Source organism: Thunnus maccoyii, chromosome 18, assembly GCF_910596095.1.
Source record: "Thunnus maccoyii chromosome 18, fThuMac1.1, whole genome shotgun sequence".
Lineage (NCBI taxonomy): Eukaryota > Metazoa > Chordata > Actinopteri > Scombriformes > Scombridae > Thunnus > Thunnus maccoyii.
In genome coordinates, this window is record NC_056550.1 from 1,988,000 (window position 1) to 2,000,029 (window position 12,030).

Sequence of the window (12,030 nt, forward strand, 5' to 3'; positions counted from 1 at the left end):
GGCAATAAAAAGGTCAAATATTATGAAAAAAAATACTCCAAAGCATGGTTGGCATGATTGCTACCCAGTTCTTGTAAGTATTCCTGACAAACACACTGGATGTGGTTTTTGTTACTCATTCCATCATCTGCCATTGTTAGAATTTCTAAAAGCTTGAGGTGTGTTTGTGCTGGAAGAACAGGAACTTCTTCCTGTTTCGTAACCAAGCTGGCACCCAGAAGGGTGTCTGCCCGCTGGGTGTCCTCTGAGGACACCGTCAGGTACCTAGCTGATCCCTGCGGTGGACTGTTTAGCATCCCACTGTCTTTAGAAACGGTATCAGAGCATTAGCAGTTGGAGCTGCAGCTCAGGCACAGTTGCTCTCACGCCATCATCCAGTACTTCCAAAATCCTGGCTACAGCCCTGTGTCCAGAGGATGAACCCGTGTCCAAACATTCAAATTTAATCAACATGTATAAGTTATATGCCTCAATTTTCACGAAATTTGTCATCAAAGTTGGACAAAAAAAAAAAATTTGCCCCAGTGTTTGTTCATGTAACATGTTTGTATTGTGGGGTGTTTTAAACACTACAGCCTCTAGAGGACTTAAGACTTTTAGTCCTGTTAAATGTGGAAGACAGAGAATTGTCCTTGGAGACAGAAAACATAACCATGAAGTTTACCTTTCATATGTAGTTCATATGACTATAATACTTGAACTGAGACCAGTGGAGCCTCCCAATCCTGTTTGTCTTTTTTGTTTAACCTAATATAAGGTATAAGGTATAAAGTCTCAGAATTAATATGTGGTGTTAAAGTAATGTAAACTGTCTGTTTCATAGCCCAATCACAGTTGTTTACGTCATCTTGTAGCCTGACTAGACAGAGTTAGTTAAACCTTTCTCCCATATGCTTCTCATCAGGGTGTCTGCACTCCAATCCTCCTGCTACCTTAATCCCACAATGGAGGTTAACAAGCCTCGGGCCAAATGTCAACAGTCCTCTAACTCGTAATGGCTACAGATGGGATTGGGGACAAGGAGCGGTGATCTCGCACCTACTATTATAAGAACCCCACACCAGCTAATCCAGTCAAGTTCAAGATGTGACTCCTTCAAACTCCACCTTCTCAGCAATTGACTGTAAATATTATATACAGCCTCACCTACAGCATGTATCAGAGAAAATGTACTATATCAGGTTAAATTCCCTGAGATGTGTCATCTTGTTTTCAAGGGAGTTCCAGTGTATTACAGGTGATCATTGCCCTTTGATCACTCATCAACTAGTCCAACTGCATCTCAAACTAAATCAGTCAGTGAGTGTACCTTTGCATTTTATGGAAGTCCATTTCCACCACAGAAAACTACAGATGACATGAAAGAAATGAAATGATGAATAAATAAAAATAAGTAAATCAGAATTATGTGATACTAAGTCAAAATTGTGGTTTTAAGTTGAAAATATGACTTTTATTGACTTAGTAAATCATAACTTTGAATTAGTATCATAATTTTGACTTAAAAAGTCAAAACTTTAACTTAGTATCATTATATCTCATAATTTTGACTCAGTATCTCAAGAGTTTTATTAGTATTTTTATTTTCATCCTAACTTTCTTCTAACTGACTTTTTGACCTTGTAGAAAACGGGCTTCCATACTATTTTGATTAAGGTCCGGAGATTTTAAAGCTGATTTATTCATTCTTTATTTATTTTGACCACTTGGGCACAGCAGAACAAGCTGAAAACAATTCACTTACATATTATCCCTGTGATGGCCAGCAACAACAGGTGATTAATATTTTGGTAATACCATGTCCACACACCCTCACATTCTCATTCTAATATGAGCTTTTCTCTCATTTAGGCCATATCTCAGTCAACCTAAACATAAACCTAAATATATGGATGGGATATATTGGAATATAAATTTCCAGTTATTTAATATAGTAGAAAAAGCTTTGCATATGAAATATTTGAAATAAATTGATCACAACATTTTTTTAAAATGTGTATTTGTTTCAATGTCAGTTTTAGAATATCACCCTCTTACAGCACATGCCTATTTATCTGTAGTACCAATAGCATTAATCTGATTCAATGTCAATAATTCAAAGGCAGCAATTTCATATATTATAACAGCAGCTGTCTGTGAAACTATTTGTGACATAGTGGGTGAGACCACACCACTCATCCCTGTTACACTTCCATGTATTTCTTGCCATACTTGTCATTATGTGTTTAGTCAGTGGGACATCTTTCTGTAGTGTTACTCTCGGGTTTTGTTTGTGTTTAGCATTGTTTTGTTACATTTTCATCTGTATTTCTGGTTTAATCAAAATATAAAACATAAAAATATTTAAGTTCACTTTTTTCACAATATTTAAGTTGTTTATTGTTTCTTGAGTTATATATCAGCTTGATTTGTTACTTATTTACTTTCAGGAAACCCTGTCTTCTGGAAATTATTTTCATATATGACTAAACTGCAACAGCAAATACATTTTGTTAGAAAAGTAATACTTGCTGAATTACGTTTTCTCTCAACACAATGAGGAAATATTGTTTATTAATATATTTGGCAAGTTGCAAAAATGTTGATACTGAACATATGACTTCTTTTTTTTTTCTTCTTGGAGACAGTTGATTTTTGGTTACACTGATCTGAATAAATGATTTTTTTTAGTCATTGAACAAGTCTCTGAGTGTGCCTCCTATCACCTTTCTTGACACTCTGGCTAAGCTCCCTCACACTATTAGTGTAGTGTAACATAGTGCAGAAACCTTGTGTACCCCAGTGCTCATAAATATTCAGCAGGGTTACATACAGAATAATCAGCTTGAGCATAAAATGTGTTAGACTAGCAGCTGATTTAATAGGGCTTTAAGATAGCAGAAATGCCTGTTAATAACAGTAACACGCCTGTCATATATCTTTATATCTGATTTTTATAAATCTACTCATTGATTTGACTGAGCTAAAGAACTGACCCCAACTTTATTTTATACTCCAGTTATCTCTATGGTTTAAGGCAGTGTCAGGGATTACTGACTACACAGGTGGTCATGGAGTACATGTCATTTTTATCTGGTCAGTTTCTCTTCAAGCTCATATACACCGTACAATAACAGTCTTCCAGGTTGCAAGATAGGTCTAAAATCTTGGTTGCAATCTGTGTCAAATTGTACAATATCATTTTTGAGGCGTGTCAGATTGTGCAATGAAGTTTTGGTGAATTGTAGCACTACAAGGGCCATGCTAGCAGCTCTGTGAGGCTGTACTAATGCAGTGCTTTGAGCTAAATGCCAAAGTCAGCATAGTCACATTGTCACAATGACAATGCTAACAAACCGATGTTTAGCAGGTATATTGTTTACCATGCTCACCATCTTAGTTTAGCAAGTTAGAATTACAACATTTGCTAATTCACTCTGAACACAGAGGAAGCTTTATTTGGACAGAACAGCAAACAGGAGTGTAGGCAGGCATCTAAACAGAACAAATGATCCAACAAAGACTGAGCAGAAAACCCGGACTTAAAAACTAACTGAACTAACGAGGATATGAGGTGCAGGTGGGGAGATGGGTGGAGAACTCAGGAGAGGGAAGTGAGTCAGGGCGGGGCTGACGAGGCTAACACAGGGCAGGTATGGGGAAAACACAAAGCAGGGCAGGGCTAACAAGTCTAAATGCAGGGCAGGTGTGGAGAGAAAAACAGGCTGGGGAGGAGTGCTGGAACACAGCAGAGAAACAGAGCAAACTGAAAACCAAAACCCAGAAAACTCTCAATACAACCTAAATTAAACTGTCCAAGAATAACCATGATCACAAACCCAAGTACACAACACCCTTAGCTAACCAACAAAGGCAGTCCTCTAAACCCACCACCCAACATATCAACAAGCAAAACCATATGACCAAAAGGACTGGACAACAGAAGTGTAACACAAGAAACCTCAAAGAACACAAAAACACAAAGAGTCAAAAAAACAAACAGAAAGTCCAGGTAGGATGTGACAAAACCTTAACTTTATCCAAAAATAGAGCTTAGAATAGATAATGTGATATCTATGTATAACCACTGTATACGTCTATGGGTGTTTGCAGTGCTTTATGTCATTTCATGTCCAGTTGGTTGCAGTCATATTGTGAGAACTCACTCCTAAATTTCTGACACAGTCAGAATTGTGAAGCAGGCTGCCTTTGGTCTCCAAAGCTCAAAATCAACCATTGTGGATGTGTCTCACAATGAGATCTAGGACCAGCAATTTGGATGACCACAGATTTCACCACATTTCCCTTATAAATGTCAACTTTCATCTGGCACAGCCCCAAATCACAAAAAGGCCTTTGGACAGAATTGTGAATGTGATTTAGTCTATTTTCGGATATCTCTTCAGTAATCCCCATTAATGCACTTTCACACTTCAAAACTAACAAAAGCAACAGTACACATTTTTTCTATCATCATAGTTTTTTCACTTAAGAGTATCAGATTTATATACTGTAAGTCTTGGTACACATTTAGCCAAATGTCCAGTGACCCTTGTACTGATCCTACATGTTCCGGTTTTGACCACAGTGAATCCATGGAGCAGTGTTGCACTGTGAGAGGTTATTCAGAAGCTGAGAGACAGCAATTCAGATAACATTATTGCTACAAACAACTCAACAAAGTTAAGAAATTATTGAATTTGTATAGATACTCTGTCACATGCTGACACTTATTATTACGTCATTTCAGTGACAGTGAAACAGTAATCTGGGGGATTTTGCTGCACTACAGGTTTATGTTGAGGAATCAAAGCAATCAAAATATTTGAGTGCTATCTGGACATATTGAGCTTTATGCTCCCTGGATGTCAACACATCCACAGAGATCCTCTATGAGTTCATCAAGTCAACCAGTGTCCTAGTGGTAAGATGTCGTAGTTCAGCAGAACCTCTAAATAGGCTTACAAGTGAACTGGCACAGTGGAGTCTGTCATCATCATCGGCAGACAGGCAGCTGGACGTGTAGCTCCCTCTCCTGGACAATCTCACCACTCTGTACAGACTCTCATTACTTTACTCTAAATGAAATGTAGGATAAACCCAGACTGTCTGCACTGGGTTTATTGATTGTAATGTTTCGGTTGTAGACTTCATCAGGTATCGAGTGTGATAACAACAATCTACAGCTGAAAAGTTGCATTTTCAATAAACTTGTGTACTGATAGTGTGCAGGGATTCATTTCTTTTCTAAAACATAACAGTAAAATCAAGGGACCAAGTGGACTGAGAGACAAATAAAAGGGCAGACCATCAGGGTATGAGTATGGAGGATCATTCTTGACCTTTTGGAACAATACACAGTATGTAACAAAATAATCTAAGCTCAAAGGTCCACTTACTAGTTTTCAGAGGTTTCAACTGCATCTCACAGTTTTCATAAAGAACATGAGATTCAGTTAAGAGTTGAAAAGTTTTCTTCCTATCGTTGAGCTCAGATTATTTTGTTACATAGGTTAGTGCAATTTATAACTTCAACAGAGGTTGTTAGAGTTAGTTTGGAGTTTTTACTGGTTAAAGGATAACACTAGTATAATTACTTTTTATTTTTAGATGACCATTAATAGGCATTACTGAGTTTAACTCCATGATACCTAGCACACATCATCCCCTGAAGTGCCAGTACACAGGGTTATAGCCAGGACTTTAGAGGTATTTTAGATCTTGTTAAATAATTCATTATTTGGACAAAAGGTAGTCAAATCTAAGTCTAAACCCCTGTCCTCTGTGATAGCTATGGCCCTGTCATCCTGGAAAGGACAGGGCAGGTTTTTCTTGGCCTGTTATAGCAAAGATTAATACTTGTCAGGATCTCATTTGCACATATACTGTGCATATTGAATTATTACACATTTCAACATCCTTTAACCTCCATTCACACAAAAAAATCTATATTTTGGTTAGATGCATCATGAGGATTTTTGGTTATATTTTCAAATGAGTTTATAATTTACGATGAAAGTGGAAATGTTGGCCTGATGGTGGTGCTGCAGGAGAGGTCAGGAGGTCACCAAAATCATTAGTAATCATTCTTTAGGGAACATGAGTGTTCATACCTGATTCAATGGCAATCTGGTCAGTAGTTTAAACCTAGCGGGGCAAAAAGCTCATATTCCTCCTCATATTCTGAAAAATAAGAAAGACTGTAAGGAAGGAGTTACTGCACCAATATCACCAAACTAAGAGAATGGGACAACTGGGCAGGTAGAGCCTATAGTTTGGAGTAAGCTTGAGTCATTAATGCACCTGCAATACTATTCTATAACTTATTTTCATGGTAACACTTTAGATCATGTGTACTAACAGTGTAACATTATGTAGTGTTAGGTTAGGGAATAAGAAATTTTTTTTGCCAGATTTTAGCTCTGTATACCTCATAATATTAGAACAGGTACCCATTATTTTAAAAGTATATACAGTATAAATTCTTTGCAAGTTCTCATTCTTGTACAAACATGTATGTATCAGTACGTAATGCAATTGTACACCGTTACACCGCAAACTGAGAATAATTATGCTGTACGTTGTGCTTACCCTTTTCACATCTTATTCAGATCAGCATAGCGTGCTGTTATCTTCATTCTCCTCCCTCCTTCTGTTCTGGTCCTCACTTTCAAAATGGCATTCTAACCCCAGGTGTAACCTGTTTTATAGTGCATTCTGTCGGTGCCATTGCACTGCATTCATGCTCAATTAAGAGCAGCACTTACAGGCTGCAGTGTGTTTTTTTGCTGCTGGGAGGAGAGGAGACAGTCAGAGAGACAGAGAAAGTGTCCTCTCTGCTTCACACTGCAAACTGAGTGAGACAGGAAATCAAATAATTGTTCAAAAAAAGTCTATATCTGGCCAAGCAGGTTCACACAAGCGGGTTTAGGTATGCGTGCGCGCACACACACACACACACACACACACACACACACACACACACACACACACACACACACACACACACACTTGCCCACTCCTCATATCAGTGTGAGGTGTGGCTCTTTCAGCACAGACGCTGTCAGGTAGACATGGATGGGAAGTGAAGGAATGTCACTTTATATAGTACACTGTGATCTGAGCTCTGAGAGGGAGGAATGTTGATTTGATTTCCAAGATCAAGATAGGACCACGGAGAAGACAATAAATAACTGTGGCCTTTGAGCAAGGCACCAAACCCTCAAATGCTTGTCATCTTTTTTATTAATTAAGACTGATAATTAAAATTGTAATCCAGTCAACAACGCATATGTCACTATAAGGAAGTCCAACGGGGCAAGAAGCACAAGCAGTCAGAGAGTCAGACAAGCAAACAGTTTATCTAGGAGGTACTTGAAATATTAGTAATAATTCTTCATTAAACAGAAAAGCTGTTTACATAACTATGTTAGGTGTGGTAGGCCAAGGTTGAAGCATGAAGCTGGTCTCTAAACTCTGAATCATTTCCTAATAAATCCTCTTCCAAATAAGTTTAACTAATCTCAGGGCTTGTTTAAATCTGCATTCATTGTTTTTTGCCTACTTGGGAGCTGTAGAACAAGCTGAAAACACAATATCTGACATACATGTATTATCACCCTGTAGAGTTGTTAGGCTAATTTATTAACAAACAGTTACCTATCTACACATCCAGCAGACACATAGCAACATTAGCATTTGGAGTCATGTTTGTGTCCAACTGATGGATGTATGTCCAATATTCACTCTCCTGTTACCTCTGTTTTGGTCTCCACCAACACCAACTTTAGCTGCTATATGCTCTACTATGTTCAGCTGTTAATCACTAACTGTGTCTGTCTGCTGTCTGGTGCTGAGCAGGTAGTGTACAATGGGTTTCTCAGAGCTTTTTCACTGAAAACAGCTGCCTGCTGCTGCTTTTGCTGTAAACCAGGTTGATGAGAGCTGAATTTGGGGGCCAGAAAACCCAAACAATGACCTAAAAGAGGCTGAAAAGCTCAGTAGAGATGAGGGGAACTGCAGAGTTGGTGATAATTCTCTGTAGTTGCAATAGTATAAGCATCTGTGCACCTGTGCTTCCCCCTTCTTTTAAGTGATGGTGAGGTGTTTCCATTTCTCAGCAAATAACTTGGTGAGTTCAATCATATTATCACCAATAAGAACAATGGCCAAAACTACCAAAATAAGACCCAGGTCAGTAAACCAGAATAATCTTTTAACACTAGATCAGTAGTGTCACCTCCAAATTCAGTAACAAAATATGTTGTTGGTCCATGCACTCCACAACAACACGTAGAAGTGTTTCCTGATCTGATGCCCCTATCAGCAGGACCACATAACTCTGTCCCTTTTGCACAACTGTGACAATGCTATGATTAAGGTCGGGTTAGGTTTGGGCACAAACACTGGTAGTTTGGGTTAAGTTTACTACTTAGTTAAGGTTGGGGACCTTTGTCATCATGGTTACAGTAATAACCACACGGTTAGGGTTAGCGGATGATCATCATGGCTTAAAAAAAAAGTTGACAGTTGGAAAGAGGGAGTGAACAGCGGTCTCCCGTCTTAAAGTCCAACCTAATACATTCAGCAGATATGGAGGGCACGTATTGCATTCACTGAACTAGACCTAAACATCCTGCATAAAATCTGAGGGGACAGAAACTGCCTTTAATGATAGCTTTACAGATGGGTTCTTTCTTGTGACAAAGTGAATGATTTGTCTATAACGCCAGTTGTTCAGAAGGACTTTTTGCCCATTCGTTTTCCAATTACAGATCTTAATGACAGTCACTTGACACAGAGGCTCTGACTGACCTCTGAGGGCTCTGGGCCTGTGTCCAGTAGGCCTGTAATCAATGCATGATCGTATGATTTTAAGGACCCCATGACTTTTGAGGTTAAGGTCACAACTATGATAAGGTTAAGGTCTTAACAAATGCAGTAATAGCAGCATGTGTGTGTTTATGTGTGTGTGTGTTGTGTTGTTTTGGCCACAGACTGTGACCCGGGATGGCTCTGTAAGGCTTAGCAGTCCGGACAGACAGAGCAGCAGTTTTCCTGTCAGAGGGGCTTTGCTGGGGTTTTGGAGGCTTTAGCTTCTGCTGCTCATAGAGCGTCCTCACAACCACACCACACCACACACTCACACACACACACACACACACACACACACACACACACACACACACACACAAATGACACATATTCCCATAACTACAGAGGTGGTTTTGCTTATATCTTTGTGTCTTGTATATCAGAACATTGCACAGCAACAATGAATAAAAACACATCATAGGAGCAGAGTGTAGATTCTACTTTTTGCCTTAGAATTGTATTTTCACATGGAAAATAGATAAAGCACAGTGTATCAAAAATGCGTTATTCTCTGCATTGTAATGCTTCATTTAATTTATGTTCTGGTAGTGGACTATATTCAGATGCATGTGCACACACCAGCCTTGCTTATCATGAACTGCAAAGGCCTCCAAAGAGCTAAAGAGAGATCATTCCCAGACAGATAGTCTTTAGAGTAACTTATTTGGAACTATTGAGAGCTCTCTGATGTGTCAAAAAACACACTGTGTGCTTTAAAAATCCTTTGAAGAAAGTACAAGGTGGGCGTTATTCCAAACTATTCTTTTCTCACAAAAAGAGCAAAACCAACATGTTATCAGGTCTTTCAGACCACAAACAGCACTGTAGATGCCATGACACCACACAATAATTTATATAATATTATGAGGAAGCTGTTTACAAATCTGCAAAGTTATCACAGCACCTTCATACGATCTAATGTCTCTGTGATCGCAAGCTAGTAGAAATACAGCATTCACATAAAGTAATTAATCAGGAATCTGGTACATTTCCAACCGTATGTAACTTAAGTTGTGAGAAGGGAAAGATAGTATATTTTTGTTATCTTCATGCCAAATATACAATTGCTGTGTGATGGAAAATTACACTAAAGCTATCTGTGAATCAATGACTTTCAAGTTATTCATGGAAATTTTAACATTTGCATTAAAGGGAAAATCCAAGGACTATAAAAAGATGTTTGATGATGATTTCCTGAAAATGAGCCCCATGGAGGATTTTTCAATAGTTGAGACTTAAATTTGACCAAACTGAACTGTAGTTTTCTTCTTTATACTTTATACTTCCAACAATAATATTTTAAAATACAACACATTGTTAAAGATAAAACCAGTGGTTTCCAACCTTTTTGGCTTTTGACGTCTTACAAAAAGCAGTGTGTAGTCGGGGTCACATTTCACATGTCTATGAGTTGTTAACAGCTCCACCAAATAGTGATTTTTCCCTCTAAACTTCTCACATGCTTTCATTTCAATAAATGTTCAAATGATCCAATATTTCACCAGAAATCAAAGATTAGAGAACAAGTCCAAAAACTGAAAACAGATTTGTGTATCAGAACTCAGATTTATCTGGTGACCCTTTGGAGGGGCCCAACCCTTTGGTTGGGAACCACTGGACTAAACTAGCTAACTGTATATAAAGTAGTTGAAAGTAGCTCCACCTCCAGCTGATGTCATATATAATAATCATATATAATAATATATCAGTCAGAGGGACAAAACCACTACTTTTACTGCAATACTTTAATTACATCAAGCTCATAATACTTATGTACTTTTACTGTAGTAGGATTTTTCATGCAGGACTTTTACTTGTAATGCAGTATTTTTACATTGTTGTATTGGTACTTTTATTTAAGTAATGGAGTACTTCTTCCATCGCTGCTCTTAGTCTTGTTGGACAGCAGTTGAAATCTATGGCACAGAGGGAGAGTATCAGGCTTTGACTACACAGATGGTACTTATTAGTAGGATTAATTCACTCTTTCACAGGTTTTCACTGACTTGGTTGACAATGAGAAATGTATAGAATATTTCCAGAATCAGTTAAATAGAGTCACACAGCTGAGTTTAGTTTACATTATTTCTAATTGACATTGTGGGTGTATGTGATGTGCTGTGTATAGCTTTGTATTTTGTACGGTGTGTTCTGTGTGGGGTTTTGTTTTGTTGCGCTGTTGTATGTTTTTTGTCGGGGACTACAGATGCAAATTAGCTTCAAGCTAACTCTGGTGCAGTGCATCTTTAATGTTTCAAACTGCACACTGTCCCATTCAATAAATAAATAAATAAATCCAGCTGCCTAAATTCATGACACCTTTCAGTACCTGCAGCAGGATGACACTGTTTATTGTGTCACTATGTTGTATGCTGTACCACTGAGCAATTGTAAGATGTGTTATCACCTCAGCACACTTAATTGGGCTAATCAAGCAGCTCCATTGGAAGCTGCAGGAGTGTTTATTGAGTCGATCACATATGTGAAGGCAGGGTGGAGTCACCTGGTTGCCAAAAGACTTTTTTCATCATGCTAAGCAACAAATGATTTGGCATAGTTTTTATGTGTGTGTCATATCCCAGGTATTTGTTTGTATGAATGCCAACAGATCTGTGTGTTTCAAGGTAGAAGTTTGTTTTAAACCTGATGAGTGGGACACTCCTGTCATTAAGAGGCTGTTGCTACACACACCCTTTACCCTGCTACAATAGGGGTGAAACCATTCTGCTGTTCAGAGAAACTGCTGCTTTAAAGACTCGGTTACATTTTTTCCTCACTTAGTTCTTGTGGTATCTGGAAATGCAAATTGTTTCATTTTCATGTGTCCAGGTATTGAGAAGGTTGCCTCTTGAAGTTGTGCAAATGGGAATTTGTTTCAGATGCTCGAAGCATTAAAAAAATTATTAGAACTCAACATCCACAATCCACAGACTTAACTGCGAATTATAAGTGGGACTACTTCTTGTGTAATTTTCAGACCATGACGACTCTCTTCCCTACAAATCATATTAAATACTGCTAAATGATTTTAGAGGAAATGTAATTGCAGTGTGGATTATGTTAAATTTACAGTGTGTAGAATTTAGTGGCATCTAGCAGAGCAGACATGGCAGAAATGGAATATAATATTCTTAAGAATGTTTAATTAGTGTATAATCACCTAAAAATAAGAACTGT